Source organism: Pleurodeles waltl, chromosome 2_2, assembly GCF_031143425.1.
Source record: "Pleurodeles waltl isolate 20211129_DDA chromosome 2_2, aPleWal1.hap1.20221129, whole genome shotgun sequence".
NCBI lineage: Eukaryota > Metazoa > Chordata > Amphibia > Caudata > Salamandridae > Pleurodeles > Pleurodeles waltl.
The window spans coordinates 954,970,536-954,988,364 of record NC_090439.1 but is presented as its reverse complement, the minus strand read 5'-3'; positions in this window follow the sequence as shown (position 1 = coordinate 954,988,364).

Genomic DNA, 17,829 nt, shown 5'->3' with positions numbered 1-17,829 from the left:
AGCAGGATGCTACAAAAGTCTCCACAGTCATAAGTGTTAAAGAAGAAACAGTAGTGAGGGATTCGGGCATGAGGCCATTGCCAACTCTCCCATTTTGCCACTCAGAGGTTCCCTGCAGGGTCAGGTGCTACAAGGTCCCCATTGGTCTCAGTGAGTAGCTGTGGATGGAGGCTATCTATTGGGTAGGGCCTATTGGGGTAGAGAGGGAATGGAAGCAATGGCAGCAAGGTGGGGGAGAGAGATGCATAAGGGGCGGAATGTAGTAAGTTACTGCTTGCTAAAAGGGAGGTTGGGTTCACAGTAGTGGAAGAAGTTGCTTGCCGATTTCTCGTCCATCATTCTTCAGTAAGGAGTTGCAAGGGAAGGGGAGAAGAGAAGAGGGGTTGGTTAGAGAAGGATTGGGCTCAAGTGTCCTAGCTCACAGGGACAGTGTGTCAAAGCTCATGAACCATGTGTCCTCCAGCTATGAGGAGCATTGGGGGAGAGTTGTATAGGATCTGTTCCTAACTGGAAGCTTCTAATAGGAATGCTCCCCATTACCTTTTGTAGGCATGTAGGGGCATATTTATACTCTATTTGCGCCGAATGTGAGTCAAACATTTTGACGCACATTCAGCACAAACCTTGCCCCATATTTAAACTTTGACGCCTGAGCCAGCGGACGTCAAAATTCCTCCGTGTGAGTCATTTTTTGGATGCGGGAAACTGCCTTGCGTTAATGACATGCAAGCAGGCGTTCCCGCCCAAAAAATGACTTTGAGGTCTGTGCGCCTTATTCATACTCCCTCGTCATTTTGATGCACAGGAGAGGGTGGGCCTTAAAAAACGGCGCACAGCCTGATGTGCGCCGTTTTCTAAAGCCTGGGTCAGGGCAGGTGTTAAGGGATCTGTGGGCTCACCTCCATGGTCTCTAAACATGGAAGGAGTCCAGGGGTGCCCTTCCCTGCCCCCAGGGACACCCCCTGCCACCCTCGCCCACCCCTGGAGGACACCCATGGATGGGGGGACTCATCCCAGGTATGTACAGGTAAGTTTTTTTTTCTTTTTAAAGTGGCATAGGGGGGCCTAATGTGGGCCCCCCTACATGCCACATAAGTCCCCTGGGCATGGCCATTGGGCAAGGGGGCATGACTCCTGTCTCTGCTAAGACAGGAGTAATTTCAATGGGGGTTGTGCATCAAAAAATGGCGCAAGTCAGGTTTGAGGCATTATTTTTGCCTCAAACCTGACTTCCACCATGTTTTGACGCACAACCCCCATTATCCCCTACCTTTGAGTCTTTTTTTTTTACTCTGACCAGTCCGCAGCACTGGCTAACGTAATTCCTTAAATAAGGCACTGGCATGGTGCGTAGGAATGGCGTTAGCCGGCGGTAACATTTTTGACGCAAGCCAGCGCTGGCGCTGGTTTGTGTCAAAAAGTATAAATATAAGCCGTAATTTGTCATTAAGGTTATACATGAATCTTATGCGGGTCCAATGTATGGAGTTCTATGGTGTATTCCATGAGTGTGGTGTATGCGGGCAGACATCAGTCACACAGAATACATATCATATTTTATCAACTTATATGTAGTATATAACCATTGTTGGGTATGTACATCCATTTCTGGGACATCTGTTACATTGTGAAGGAGAGCCAGTTGGGTGGAGGAGTTTACAAATTGTAAATGGAGTCATTGCAACTATGTCCACACAGCCATCCAGTAAGGCTAGAGTATCTGGCAGCTCCAAAGTATGCAGCATATGTCATAGGCCTGATCTAAGCATCTCCAGAAACACCTGTGGGGTAGCAGCTGAGCACAATGTAGTCTCCATGGGGTCCATTGTCACTCATGGAGAATCTTGAAGTACATGAATTTGAGGCTGAACTCACGAAGAACTCTACCATGGTTTTGGAGCAGGACCACCAAGTTATCCAGGGTGTATTCCATGCCAAGGGTAGCCTGCCATTTGGTGCAGCCCAGGGCAAGGATAGGAACTGAATGGGTGCTCTTTATGAGAACCCTGTATAAGCCAGAGGACAGTCCCCTATATCCATCCTAGAGCTGAAGGTACTGTAAAATGTGTGAAACAGGGAGTGTCACAGAGAGGGGGCCCAGCACTGGTCAAAGGCAGTGTGAGAACTGCCTTTGTTTCCAGTGGTCCGAGTGAGATAGAGTGAACTGACCTCTAAGAACCAGGAGTAGTTTAAGAGAGGTCTCACTGAGAAGATGATCAACTTAGTGCATCTCCTTTGCATTCCATGTAGCTGAGGAAAATGGTTTGCCAGCAATGTGAAGTACAGTATTATGCCACACCAGCACTGTACTGTCGATACCTAGCAGTTTGTGGGGCACCACTCATGCCGCTGTTGTGGCCGCGGGGACTGTGCTTCCCTTTTAGGAAGGCTGCGGAGACAGCAGATTGCAAGGAAGTGATGAACTGGAGGGGGCTGTGAGGTGTTGTATAACCTGCACCAACTTAGGTATCGCCATTGCATCTCGAAGATAAGGTTCAAGCCGGGAAAGGTAGAAAGCCAAGCTATAAGAGGACATGTGTGGTGGGCAGAGGCAGCCTGCCATTGTAGCAGCCCATAATGTGGAGGCCTGCAGTCTCAGGCAGTGAGAGTAAGGTTCAGATGCTGCCATTTGAGAACTCCTTGTTTGGACCTCATCCGAAGGGGGAGAAATCATCCCTTTACCAACTCTTTAAGACCACTATTCACATGGATGGCAAGGTATTGGAGCCTTTTTAGACACCCATTTCATGTCCGGGTCACAAAGGCTTGCCTTAGTGGTGCCCCTGGACAGTGGGAGGGCCTCTATCAGAAATAGGGTTTTTGATTGGCAGAGGTATGCACCCTGTCCAAGCAGGAACCATAATCCTTGTCAGGGTAAGTCAAATACACACCATAAATTAACCTGCAGTCAAATTCTGGTAGCTTGGCACACAGCAGGCAGGCTTAACTTCAGAGACAATGAAGCCAGGGAAGGATGAAAAGGGACCTTGTGATCTTCAAAGGTCTCTTTTGAAGTCCCCCCACATTTCAAATACACATTTGGTATAAGTACTGGACCCCAAGCCCCACCAAATCAGTTCCCTTTTGATTCCAGAGGAGGCTGTGCCAAGAAGAGGAGCTATTCTGCCTTGAGGGGCTACCGGTTTGCTAATTGCTCTGCTCTGTTGGCCTACTGCCTACTGATTGCTCTGCTGCTAGGAGGGACTGTCACTTTGCAACTTGCTCTGCTGTGTTGGCATGCTGTCTCTTGAAGTAAGAAGGACTACTCCTGCTTTACAACCTCAAAGGCCATCTCAAGAAACCCAAAGGGCTTGTTGGCACACTCCCTCTGACCAGCTAGAGACAGTTGAAAGTTCTCTAGCTGCAATAGAAACAGAATATAACTGCTCACCATCTATCAAATCATCTAAAGTTTTTATCGTAGATTTTCATTTATTAAAATAGACTAATTTTGTACTACTTTGTTAGAAACATCTATGAGAAAATTGCTGTCAATTATATTCTTAAAATTCTCTTTCACAAGGTGAGCACTGGGGATCCCAACCTAAACATTGCTTCTTTGACAACATTGCAGTAATTCTCTGCAACAACATTTCATCTTCCTATAGTAATTGTACTAGAAAGGCTACTGATAGAAACACTCTGAAATTAAGTAAAAGCATGCATTTTCCATATCAGAATAAGTGATGACTGAAGTTAGAACAAACCTTAATCCACAACTCTAGAGGGAGACTAAACAAGATGTTCTGTCCCATGTAGGAAAATTAAAATGGGAATGGATTCTCCTGAATGAGTTAGTAAAGTGTTTCATACCACCACGCTGGACAACCTAGTAATTTTCAGTGCATTCATAGCCTACCCATCCGGGTACTGGGTGTGTCAATGAGGGAGAGAATGAGTTGAGTGTCACCAGTGTAGGAGAGGACTCAGGGAGGATCCTTGCATGACTCACATATGAGGACACGGGCGTCCACAGTGTATGTTGCCAGGCTGACTGACTGGGTCAGAAAGGAGCAGATCCATCAGAGTGCATGTCTTTGGATTCAGATGTCATGTACGATTGGGTTCAAGACTGTGTGAAATGATGAGTGGTATCTAGAAGGATAAGTGCCACTGTGTCTCCTCTGTCCAGACTCATGTGGCTGTCATCTCTGGCAGCGAGGAGGACAGTTTCCTTGCTGTGGTGGGGTCTGAAACCAGACTCTCCAATGCACATTCTATATCAATAGAGAAATGCCCCCTTTTTCACCTCTTCGAGCAGCACACCACTTTCAAAACACATTCACTTAACATGTTCAATAGACCACTTATCCACACAAGGACCCCGACTGGCTTTTTAATGCATCATAATTTCCCATTTAGTGAGTACCATAGCCAAGCCACCCCATTAGAGATGTATTCAAAGAGCAGGGTACATTACAACGGTTAACATCATTAACACATTCCGTCACCATGTCCCCAAATTCAAAAAGGGTAGGGCAGGGCCAGATCAAATGAAACATCTGCACAGCAAGCTTTCCAGGCTGCCCACCTGGAGAGCCCCTGCCATTTACCAACATGCAGCACCAACCCCAGCCATTGTAAAGATAAGGCAGGAGAGTACGGGAAATGAGTATGCGTTATTTTCAAGCAAAACAGTCAACAATGTTGTATAACTATCAGATTCTGAGGGCCCTCCTAGAGAAGTCACTGGGGATTCAAAAGCAGTTGAAATAACTCTCAGGACACGGGGACAAACGGGCCCACTACTCTCCCCGGTGTCTACCAACAATATACCCACTGGGTGAACTACTGCATTTGTGCCCCTAAATAATAGGACTAAAAATCTCGAGCCACTAATCCAACCTCTGTCACCAGGTGTTGTAACTTAGTCATCATCACCAAACTTCTGCCAGACCCCTACACAAAATCAATCAGCAGCAACTCAAGGTCCTGAAATATGCTCTGATATATTAACAGCAGTACAACCAAAAAAAAGTAGAGCAGTTGGGGAGGGCTATCATCTTAGCAACAACCACCCAGCGAGAAACAGATAGTGGCAATGACTTACAAAAGTCCATGCTTGATTGCAGAGTATGAGCAGCAGCCCCTACATTACCTTTCAGGTCATGATAGATTTTGACCCCCACTACTGCAAGCAAGTAGCCTTCTACAGCAATTCCCTAGATCCTGGGGGTGGCCGATGACCTATACAGATAGGGAACATCCTAGACTTCTGCCAATATATATGTAAGCCTGATACTGACCCAAAGCGATCCAGTATACCTCGGGACCCAGCTAGGTCAGTACTTGCATCATTTCAGAAAAATAGCATATAAAGCAATGTGATGCATTGCTCCCTGGACCTACAAGCCCCTGTAACAAGTGCCAGACCTCCCACTACAGGCCAAAGGTTCCACTGCAAGTGCAAAGAGCAGCAGGGATAGGGGACACCCTAGGTAAGTCCCCCCACCCTACCACATACATCTCTGATATCATCCTGCCAGTCTTCACTCGGGCGGTGGGGTTTGAGTAAGGAAGGCTAGTCCAGCTCACAAAACCAGTTCCCAGGACTAACCTCTCCATCACACAATACAGAAACCCCCACTCCAGACAATTGAAGGCCTTCTCAATACCTATCACCATGACTACTGCTGCTCCCTTATCATAGGTGTCATCTACCATCAGTTCCAACAGTCTCCGAATATTGAGTGCAGTGTTATACCCTGGGATAAACTCGGCCTGATCCACGTGTATCGACTTGTGAGAACTCGACTTTGAATTTTATAATCAACATTAAGCATTGATATTGGTCTGTAAGCCTTTGCATCATTGGGCGGGTGGCAAGCCTTCAAAAGCGGAATCACTAATCTTAAAGGTGGAGATCAGCAAGCAGCTAAGGGCTGGTGCCATTTTATATAGCCCCACCAATTTGGGGGTAAGGATATCAAGTCAACTTCCCCTGGGTGATATTCTTCACTGTGGCTCTAATCTCCTGAAACATCATATTACCTACTAATCCCTCAGTCTCCTCTCGAGTAATCACTGGGAAGTTCAGCAAAGCCAAATAAATCATCTACTTCCTGCAGCCCTTGGTCAGCAGCCCTGCATACAGAGAGGTACAATACTCTCCAAACTGCTCATTTATGACATCTGCCCTCCCCTTGCACTGGTTCAACTTCCAGGACCATGTAGCCCTTCTTATTAGGGTTAGGTAGTCATGCCAGCAGGGACCACGGCTTCTCCCTCTCAACATGCACCATGACCATATATTCTTGGTAGTCAAAGCAACAGAGCTTTTCAAGATGCTCCACAAGTGCCTCCTTTGATTTCAGCAATGTCTGCTGTAAAGCCGGGTTCACTAGCATAGGCCTCTCCATGTTTCGCAGTACCACTTCCAGGGTCTCCACCTCACATAATGATATTCTTTGTACCCCTACACCCCCTCTGCAATACAGTGACCTGAATCACAACTTTAAAAGCATCCAACTCAAACTGCGGCATGACAGCCCTGGCCACATTACCCTCAAAGCAATGCCTTATCTCTTTCCCAATTGACTGCTGGAACACTGGATTCTCCAGTGCCTCAACCTTCAAACACCAATCCGGTATTCAGAGACTGGGCAATTCCCATTTCAGAGAGAGCAAAACTAGGTTATGATTGGAATGTTTCCTAGCCAGACACTCAACATTTTGCACAGTCCCATGCACCCAGGAGGTGCAAAGGAACGTGTTGAGGTGTACATGCAACTCATGTATACCTGAAAAGAAAGACTAGTCCCTGTCCATTAGGTGAGTGTGTCTCCACGGGTCAGCCAGTTCCCACTGAAGCTGTCAGACGGTAAATTTCAATGCTAATCGGATAGCTGGGGGAGTCACATAGAGCTGGATGGGATCTATCCAGTGTGAGGACTGCCACACAATTAAAATCTCCTTCCTGTAGCACAGCTTGCAGTATGTCAGGCACTAGGACCCCAGATAACTTATCCAGGAACCTCATCTGGCCTGTATTAGAGGTATATACACTGACCACAGCCAGGTCCTGGCCAGCAAATCTGCATATGACAGCCATATACTACCTAGCCGGGTCCAAGCTCCCCAGTCTTTTGAAAGGGAACTCCAGGCCATAACCTCAGAACTACGTCCCTCACAAAAGCCAAGTGTGCTGTAACGCATGTCTGACTCTGCCAGTGCTCACAGATTGCCAAACACTCAGAAGCAGTCAAATTGGTTTTCTGTAGAAGGGCAATATGGACTCCCTGCTTCTTGAGATAGGTATGCACTTGTGACGGTTGGGCATTTTATAATGCTCCCGGAGACTCCAGGATATAAACTTATATTTCATGGAGTTATCCATAGCTGTAAAAAACAACAGAGATCCCAGCAGCCAGGCAGACGAGCCTTCCTACCTCAAGGCCTCAGATACTCAGGATGATGCCACAGGGATAACACAGCAGAAGGCGCAGCCAACCCAAGAGGAACACACCCAACTCCCCTGCTCCAGGAAAAGAAGGAAACATTACCCCACCCAAACCAATGGATCAACTCACTCGCAGACATTACATGCATAACAGCAGGGGTGTCTCCCTGAATCATAGCACACCATCAAGTCATAAATATTTTTATATTATTTATAAGCCCAGCCAGCACCAACTCACATGCAAGGTCACTGAGGCCACAGCTCTTTCCACTACCCCAGTGCCACCTCTGACCATTGTGACAGCAACCTACCCCACTCAGAGAAGATCCTCAGCAGTACGGGGCATAACTAGAGGCAAACCAGTGCTCGAATCCTGAGTTGAGACCGAGGCCTGGTCAGAGTCCATGTCCTTCATCCCATCCTCTCCTATGGTTGATGGAAGGCTCAGCCCACAGTTGCTCACCATAACCTGGGTTTTAGAAGGAACTGACCTGCTATCAGTCTGCACCACCCATCTGGCCAATCTCTGGGAAGGTTTATAGCCAGATGCAGTGTGGCAGTCAATCCAGTCCCATAGTTCCTGTGGCAATGAAAAAACTACCCATCTTCAGTTACAACAAGCAGTTTAGCCAGAAAAAGCATGGCATATTAAACTTCTGGCTGGCAGAGGTGCTTCTTAGCCTCCAAGAATGTGGATCCCTTCTTCAAAACATCTCTCATAAAGTCAGGGAATGTCATAAACCTTACTTCCCCCTTTAGCCTGACTTGACTCAAAAAATTGATTTACAGTCCTAGAAGTGGAGCAGTCTGGCCATCAAAGGACTGGGGTCTGCCCCATGCAGTGGGGGAAGTGCAGGTACTCGGTGTGCTTGTTCTAATGCAAAAAAGGGGGGAAAGACCATCAGGCACCAACACTGTTCTCAACCATGACTATAAGAAGGCAAGCATATTGGATCCTTCAGCTCATTCCGGCAAACCTATCATCATGATGTTGTTTCTCCAAGCCCTGTTCTCAGTGTCCTCTGTCCTACATTCCAGAGTATTGATTACCCCCTCCATGTTTGGCAGGTATGAATGCACATGAATCCCTCTGCTAGCTGCTGTTGATTGTCTCATATGATCATTATATCCACCACCCTGGCATCCATCTTCAATTCTAGGACCTCCCTGGAGTCTACGACTGCCTGTAGGACAGTGTCCAATGTGGCCCCATAGTGTCCCTCGGTCTGGGCTGGTGCATTTTGGCTGCTGTTGTCTACATCCCTGTTTCAGGCATAGCAAACCATTAAGGGTCCACCAAATTGTTTCTCTTTGTGTATTTATCCATAGCATTTGCCCATAGTGCAGCCTTTGAAGAGCAATGTCCAATTCACAACAATGTACTCAAAGGCATTACTGGGAGTTCTACTAGTTAGGCAGCAGGCTGTCGAATCCCCAGGTGATAGAAGGGTGAGGTCCACTAGCCCCCCCAGTCACAGAATGCTACTGAGGAGGCCCAGGCAGCAATCACAATTACTAGAGGTAAGGCCCCACAGCCGCTCCCACACATGCAATCCCTCTGGCAAGGGGGATCAGCGCACCCCCAGCCATAGCTCAGCCCTTCTGGGAACAATGATGAGGTCATCCACCAATTGCCACCGCAGTCATGCAGGCCCAGCTGCTTCAATCCCCACTAGGTCCATGGGCCCTCGCCACCACATGGTCCTGAGAATCCTCACAGGTCTGTCCCCCGCATCAGCACCACAGAGCTCACTGCTATCAGCCTGGTCCAGTCGGACAGCCATAATACCCAATCATTACAGTGTCTCTTCTCTCCTGTTGTGGGCTGCTGCACCTCAGACTCAATGCCGCCACCCCTATTATTGCAGATCAGTGGTCAAGAGCACTGTACCATGAGGGGCCCCAGATCAGCCATAGGACTGCAGGTGCCCAAGGGACCGCTGTCAAAACAGCTCCTCTCCAATCGGCTCTTGCCGCAAACAGTGCTGGTTAGGGTTGAAGTGCTCCCATCATTATCGGAGGTGGGTGCATAGGCGCTGCAGGCCTCAGACCCACAGGTCACTTTATGTATTGAGGGAGAAGATAAGGTGGCCATAGCAAGTGGCCAGCATGGGGCATGGGGCATGGGTACCCCATGCCTGGTGTCAGTCAGGCTAACCGGGATTAAGACAGGATAACCAAGGATGGTGGTGTTCAGCCAGGTACACCGCAGCTGACGTCCTATCCCATTGACATCAGGACACACACCTTCGTTGAGATGTATGTTTATGATAAGACCTTGGCTGGGAATGGTAGCAGGGAAATTGATCGGTCATTGGCAAGCATTGAAGGGTGTGCAGAGGGTTTCTTCAAAACACACAGAGAGAGAAATTGGGAGTGGGGGGATGGATGGAGAACACAACCGTACTCAACTCCCAGAAGCCAACACAAAAACACAATTGAGAGTACGGGGTTCTTGTAACGGGGGCAGGTCAGTAGTGTAACATTTGTAGCACTATGCCCCTCGTAAACCTCAACTAGAGGTGGGACAACAGTGGATTCTGGTGTGTGGGATAAAGGGGGAATTTCCTTTACGGACTAGGTGGTCTCACACACTCAATGGTGTCATGCTTCATCATATGACCACCTAGCCCCACCCAGGTAGGGCAATGCCACCTGGGCGGACTCAACCTCACTGTTAAAGGAACAGGAGGGAGTGCGTAAATCAATTCTGGTTCTGGCAAAGGGGATTCAGCTAGACTAGGAAATAAAAACACCTAAATAGATACCTGTGTGTATTTTAATAGGAGGTTCTGTTTGGTGTGATTAAAAAGAAGACTGGGACACCAAGTGAGAGCAATGACTCACTGGGTCTCCTATCTAAATGGAAAAAGCCGACATGTTTCTGCCCACAACGAGGAGCTTTAGGGTCTCGGGGCATTCATCAGGGCGAAGGATCCCTGCTATACATGCTAAGTAAGCGTAAAGTAATTAATAGTAATTAAGAAATATAATAATAAGTGTCACCCGAACGGGCGGGGGGCCTACTTTGCCAAGGGAATACCTGGGGGGACCTAAAGGAGGTAAGACACGTCAGTACAGTACTGGAGGCGATGACGTGACTAAGCAAACCACAGCAATCCACAACACACGTGAAAGAGATCATGCAAGGCTCAGTAGTTCTGGGTGCATAAGGCATACTTCACATAAAGGGTTTCTTCAACAATGGAAAAGAAAGCTGCATGTCTGGGAAGGTGGCAGAAAACATCTAGGCATTCAGAATGGGTGTGACTATAGTGCTAATGGGTTACAGTCCTCTGGAGCAGGTGTGGTGGGAACAGGGGTCCAATGTGGCCACTGAGTGGATGAACTTCATCGTGGCAGTAGTTTCTTCCGAAATGATGATGGGTAATGTGGTTTTTGGATAAGATTGGGAGGCTTTCGGTGAAGTCTGTTGGGTCTGGTAATTGGTTGAATTTGCTGTAAATTGCAGTGATTTTGTTGCTGAATAATTTAGAGCGATTGTTGTGGAGGTGCTATGAGGGGCTGATTGAGTTTGAGGCAGCTGACGGTGAGGTGAAATCTTTCACAATGACTATTGGAGATTTCTTTTCTTCTGTTGGTACTAACATCAGTGGGATATGCCTGAGAGGCAAGTTTGGTAGTCTGGAACATTTGGTGGTAGCGTCTAAGGGAAGATTTGAATGTGATTCTCTCTGCATTGTCCACGCTCATTCTCAATTTGCTCTCCTGTTGTTTGAAATAGGGTTTCACTAGTTCCTCCATGGAACAACTGGTGTGGGGTCTGGATCTTGTATTACTGTATTTGAGGGGAACCAAAGAATTGGCACAGGAGGTGATCCAATTGTTGAAATTGTTGCTGTTGTGATGTCAGTGGATGTTCAGACCAGTGTTCCAGTCCTTGTCAGTGATGCTGTTCCAGTTTCAGCCAACTGGTCTGTCTGTGGTGTGTATGAATTGGATGAGGATGGTGATTATAAACTTGAAAAGGGTGTGGTCTGACCAGGAGAATTGTATGGGCTCATCAACTCACATGTTGTTGAAGTTGGTGAAAGTATGGTCCAGGTGGTGTCTAGCAACATGGGTCTGATCACTTTACTCATTGGGTGAGGACCAAGCTTCCAAGGTCTTCAATCACGGCTCTTGAGTTGGGGTCAGCATGGTCTTCCAGGTGGATGTTCAGGTCTCTGAGTAGGATGTTATTGCTAGCATCAAGGGTGAGTAGTGCGACAAAATCCATGACGGTGTCAGTGTTGATGGAGCGTGGTCCTGGTGGTCTGTAAATGAGAGTATCGCTTAGGGTGAAGTTGCCTGTGACATGGATATTGAACCACAAGTGTTCCATATCTGTGTCCGTGGATGTGTGGCAGCTGATGATGTTCTTGTAGATGATGGCAATTCTGCCACTGGGCTTGTGGAATCTGTCTTGCCTGGCAATGTTGTAGCCAGAGGGGATAGCTGTAACAATGTCAGGGGCCCATTTAATGTTAAGCGATGTTTTTATGAAGAAATGAACATCAGGGGCATTGCCGTACCTCGCTGTATGCAATGAAAAGACACGATAGGAAGATGTCTCACTTACACCTTATGGGTTCCGCTAGACCCATAATCATACTTTAAAGGGTTTGGCTAAATCTTTCAACCAACCCATTGGTTTGGGGGTGGTAAGGAGTGAAGTGGAGAGTAGAGAACCTGAACTTTACCCCACACTCTTTCCACATTGCCATCATGTAATTAGACATGAATCTGTTATTCTGGCCAGATGGCACCTCCTTCTGGAAATGGGAAAAGGTGGCAGGTGCAGTCACCATCCTCAGAGGCATAGCTTCAGGTTAGTGGGTGGCAAGGTCTACCAAGAACAGAATTAATCTGCTACCCATGGTTGTCTTGGGGCCCAGAGGCATAATAATGCCTACCCTCTCAAAGGGGGGAGAAAATGTTTTAGGGGCCATTGCACTTCTCCCTCTCTTGCCAATCATTTGGCAGGTAGAGGGAGACCTGCAGTAAGCATTTTATGCCTTTCTTATTGGAGGCCAATAAAAGTGGGTGACAAGCATGTCAAAGGTCTTGTCTTATCCTAAATGACCTGCCAGTGGCACATCATGAGCCAGACCCAGTGGGAAGGCCCTGTAGCACTGGGGGATCACCAAGACACGTGTTGCACCAGACATAGGACCCTTAAGCTCACTGTACAGGAGACAATTTTCCCAGTAAATCAGGTGTTTACTGGGAAAAGAGGCTTCACCAGCTGCCTGGACCTTAGCCTTCTGCCGAAGACCCACACCCGCTGTGCACCCTGCAGAACTTCTCCCATGTGGGACCCCCTTCCTGAGCAGTTGGACAGCTTAGGCAGGATCTCTAGTTTGGCCACATCCACCCCTGTAGGTACTGGGGGATCTCTCTAAGGTTCAGCCTGCTCCTAGACAGTGGGAGTTTTAGCCCTTGCCACTCCTCTTTTTGGCAGGCAGCGCGGCTATTCTTCCAGGCTAGAGGTCCTCTTGAATACCACCTCAGGCTGCCATGGACCCTCAGGCACACCCGCTCAGGCAATGCCAACATCTTCAAGTGTGGCCTGAGCTTCACCTCCTTCCAGGCGGTATGCTCCAGGTCATTACCAAGCAGACAATCCACCGGCATGGCTGGACTCACAGCTACCCTCAAGGAACCTGAGGCCCACTCTATTCAAAGGGAACTAGAGCTACTGTCAGCACCAACAACTTGGTGGAGCACATTAGGGACTACCTGCTCTGAAAACCCCAGATGACATCTGACAGCTGTCATGACGGCTCCTGTGCCTCTGGCACTGAAAAAATACTTTGGATGAAGGGTTGTATTGATGTTGAAAATATAAGGAGCAGAGGAGATGATACATCTATGTACATCTATGATCTCTTCAGATGTAGGTGATGCATCAGTTCCGATCCACGCAGTAGGATATGTGTCATCGTCGAGGCGTTCAATTATCGATGTGATGTCCTCAAACGTCATTGCATTGGCAAACCCCTTTGCAATGAAAGCGATGTGACATTGTCTCCTTGCCCTCAACTACAGAAGCAATGGGCTGTGTTTAGGGGAGACACATTGGTTCTGTTAACCAGTGCAACAACAGTGTTGTGTGTATTTTACAGTTGCAGCACTTTACACCCACTTCTGAGGGCCCAGGACTATATTGGCACCACTTGGCTGGGCAAGACTTGTAACAAGCAAAGTCCAGGTGCTGTTGCAGGATGGAGTGAAGTCTTTGATGTCCCTGAGATTTTAGAGCAGGATGCAAATCAGTAAACCCTTTGAGTCACTTTGGTTCTGTGTATACAGAGATGCAGGTCCAGCTGTCAATCCCGGGCAAGGAGGGCAGAAACCAGCAGGGTAGGTACAGCAGAACAGGAGTCCAGCAAAGTCCAGCAGAGTGACAGTCCCTTCAGCAGAACAGCAGTGAGTCCAGAGACACCAAACTCAAAATATCCATCTTTTCTAAACGTGTGGGAGAGATAGGGCTAGTAGTAGAAAAAAAACTAATTTAGGATTTTTTTCACTAACTAGTCATATAAAACTGAAAAGTACATGTCCAACTTTTGAAATACACTGCACCCTGCCCTTGGGGCTGTCAAGGGCCTACCTTAGGGATGACTTATATGTATTAAAAAGGCCGTTTTTGGCCTGGCAGGAAGGTTAACTTGCCAGGTCCACTCATGTAGTCAGACCATCTGGAAATTCCTTTATCAATTTTCTATTCGAAACCTACTGGGTTTGAATTTCAACCCCAGACCATGTAAGTACGCAAGTGGGCGAAAGTGACCACTTTCAGTTTCACGCAAGTTTTAATGTATAGCAGACCTAGTTTGGCCAGCCGCGAGAAGGAGATAATCCCTTTCTGGAAAACTGGATTGCTGGTGCATTACATAAAATCACCCCTCCATCTCAATGGTATTTTCAAAGACAGAAACCCTCTCATGAATGGTTTAATGAAGAACGTTTGCGGTAGAAAAATAATTGTAAGTGGCTGGAATGCTTATTGTTAGGGCATATGATCCTGACAGTAAAATTAACTATGAGGTGGAGCACAAGCAATGTCAGCAAAGCTTTAAGCATGTTCATTGAGAGTACTAGTCTAATAAAATTCTTTCAGCACATAATTCCTCACAAAACGTGTTTTCCATGGTAAAGTCTCTAACTTCTTTGTCTCAAGTGTCTGCATCTACTGTACCTTCAGAAAAGGGTTGTAGTACCCTGGCTCACTTTCTTTTGGACAAAGTGGCAAGAATTTATGATTAATTCCCAGCGGAGGTTAGTGAATTTGCCTGTCCAATACATGGTTTGATCCCCCGGAAGATGGCTTAGGGATGCATAATTTTAAATCAATTAAACGGGAGGAGATGTCTGCTTTGTTGATGTCTGTGAAATCAGGCTCCCCCCTTGACCAAGTTTTACCATCTATTTTGGAGTGAGGAATTTAAATGGTGTTGCATGTGGTCTATGAGTTTCTGAATAGGTTCTTAGCAATACGACATGGTCTGAAAAAGTGGAAACAGGTGAGGGTAGTCCCTTGCTTAAGAAGCCATTACTGGACCCTACTAACCAAGAAAACTGTGGAGTTATAGGTAAATTTAATATGCCAATTGTGGATCAAGCAAATGTTATCATGTTTAAGGGAAAGAGCCCCCACACTTTAGCACTGGTCAGCAGTGGTAAATATATCAAAGTCCTAAAGTCAGCAAAACACAAGGTCAGCAAAGCAGATCAGGGGGCAACAATGTAGGGGGAACTACGCCAAGTATGAGAGGTCTAACTACAATGTTCTAGAATGCATAATTTTAGGATTTGTTAAAAAAGCTTAGAGAAATGAACATTTTTAAAAATGCATGTAAGAAAATGCCTTTTTGTGTGGTCGTCCTCCATCCACCATGTTTTGCTGGATTTTATTGCTGGGGAATGGACTCCGAACACTGGGGCGCTTTCGTCAAATGCACAGTGTATGTTCCCTGATCGCTAAAAACTTGAAGAACTGGAAACTCCCTGATTGCCATATTTAACTTACCTACCAGTCCCTAGAATATGGTATTCTCTGTAGGCCCGAAATGCTCATAAGGTACGGTGTATGGTATTTAAAAAGTAGGACATGTGTTCTTAAGTTTTACATCTTAAGGGACTGAAAAATCTCCAAAGTTTGTCACGGCTGGCTGTCCCATAGAAAAGCAATGGGTTACCATATAACACCTAATAATGTATAACTCTGGTTTAGAAATAGCTACAAACATGATTCAATAATTCAAATTAATAAGAATATAAAATCCAAGCTGATGGTAAAGTCAGATTTTAAATTACAATTTTGAAAATACCACTTTTAGAGAATTTGCACTTTCTTGTTAAAACCTTCAGTAGTTTTTTCAAAGTTAATTCCTAAGTGCACCGGGAAGCTTGCTGGGAGGTGAGAATGTCTCCTAGGAAAGGGAACCAAAATGACCATGGCTGAAAGGAGGTGTTAACTCCTCCTGAGAGGATGGCCAGGATGATGTGCCCACCACTTGCATAAGTTTCAAACAGGCATCCCCTGTCACAGGCAGATGTAACTCAAACCAAGTCTGCCATTGCCATTGTCCAAATAGTCAGTGTGGCACCATCCCCAATGAGAGAAAACCTGTTCCAGAAATGGTTTGCTGAGGGAATTCCTCATTTCAGTTGCCACACCTCAAGAGTGTATCCAAAGCTCTGACCAGGGGAAGGATGGTTCTGCCATCTTGGGTTTTGGCAGAGCGGACCACTGAGGGAATGTTTAGGGCCCAACCCTAAGGAAGTTATGTCAGAGTGAGTAAACTTGTCCCTGGGAACTTTTTTTCGTATGGGTCAGGGAGCTTTCCTTATACACACGCTAGTGCCAGGCATAAAAGAGGCACCTCTAGATATCTTCTTCTGGACCCTGCTGGATCTGAGGAAGACAGAAGGACTGCACCTACTGATCCCTTTGTACTTCAGAAAGATGACTGCACCTGCTGGAGGTGGAGAGATACCCCAAGGTTTGGACCTTCTCTAACTTAAGAGCTCAGCTGACCACTTTTAACTGGACCTGCTCCCACTTGAACCCAGGAGAGAATAGTGGACTCCAGGGGCTAGTTGGCTACCCTTCTGTCAAGCAACAGGGACAGAAAAGATGTGAGAAGCTCATCTAACTGAAGAATTGCAAAACTTTCCCCCAAAAACTCTTTAACCTCAGCTCCTTCCTAAAGAGTTTTGAAGTGGTGACTGAGAAAAAGAAGTGTCCCAAAAAACATTTTCTGAATTCAAATTCCATTAGAAATTTAGACAGCTCAAACTGCTGAACAGATTTTCACCAAGTATAGTAGAAAGCTAGATCTTGGTCAAGAAAGAGTGCATTTTGTGATTTAGTATAATATATGTGGGAGGGACGGGGGAGTGGGAATACTTACTACTAAAGGGGAGCAGAATAATTGGGAGTAAGGAGGAGTTAAGAGACATCCTGGTAGTGGTTTTATGAGGGATGGCTACCTACCCACAAAAGAGTAAGCCAATTCCTATAGACAAATTGACTTCTAAAGTTACTACTGTTAGAAAGGGACCCACAATGGTAGTAAACTACTTCAGCTTAATTCTGAAGTATGTCCAACACCACACATTGCCAACCACTGGTATAGCAACACCCTCCTATAGAACTCAATGCATTATGGACTTACAATTAAACCCCATAAAAAATAATGGTAAATTAAATTAAATTTATTGAAATACTTTAACATTTAATGAAATATAACACAAGGGAAAAAATATAAAAAAGTTTATATTTTTAATTTAATTGCAAACTACTTTAATAATTGTTTTGCATTGAAAAATTAATGTAAAAATACATGTATTACATATATTTGTCTTACTTTTAATTCACTCTATACTCCGCTTTTGATAATTATTAATGTATAACAATAGCAGTTAGTTTTTTACTACTGGGTGGAATTCTTTTTTTCATTTAAACTTGGGAAAATGGTTTTAATGTAATTTAAAATAGCGTAAATAATGCATTTCTTAATACAAAGTTATTAGTGCTGTATCACTTTTTTCTTTGGTTACTACATTTAAAGTGAATATATAAAATAATGTACATTAATGTTTAATATACAAAATATTTCAGATTTCTTTTTCCAATTACATTTGTTTTTTAATCTTTTTCCTATACTTTACCACACAGAGGCCCTCATGACAACCCTGTCAGTCGGTGTTAAAGCGGCGGTAATACCGCAAACAGGCCGGCGGTAAAAAAAATGGGATTTGGACCATGGCGGTTGCCGCCATCCAAATCTGCCACTTTAACACACCGACCGCCAGGGTGGTAACACCGGCTGGGCTGGAGACTTGGGTCTCCAGCCCGGCGGCCTCCACAATCCCACTCTCAGGATTATGACCCGGCCAACCGCCATGGTTTTCATGCC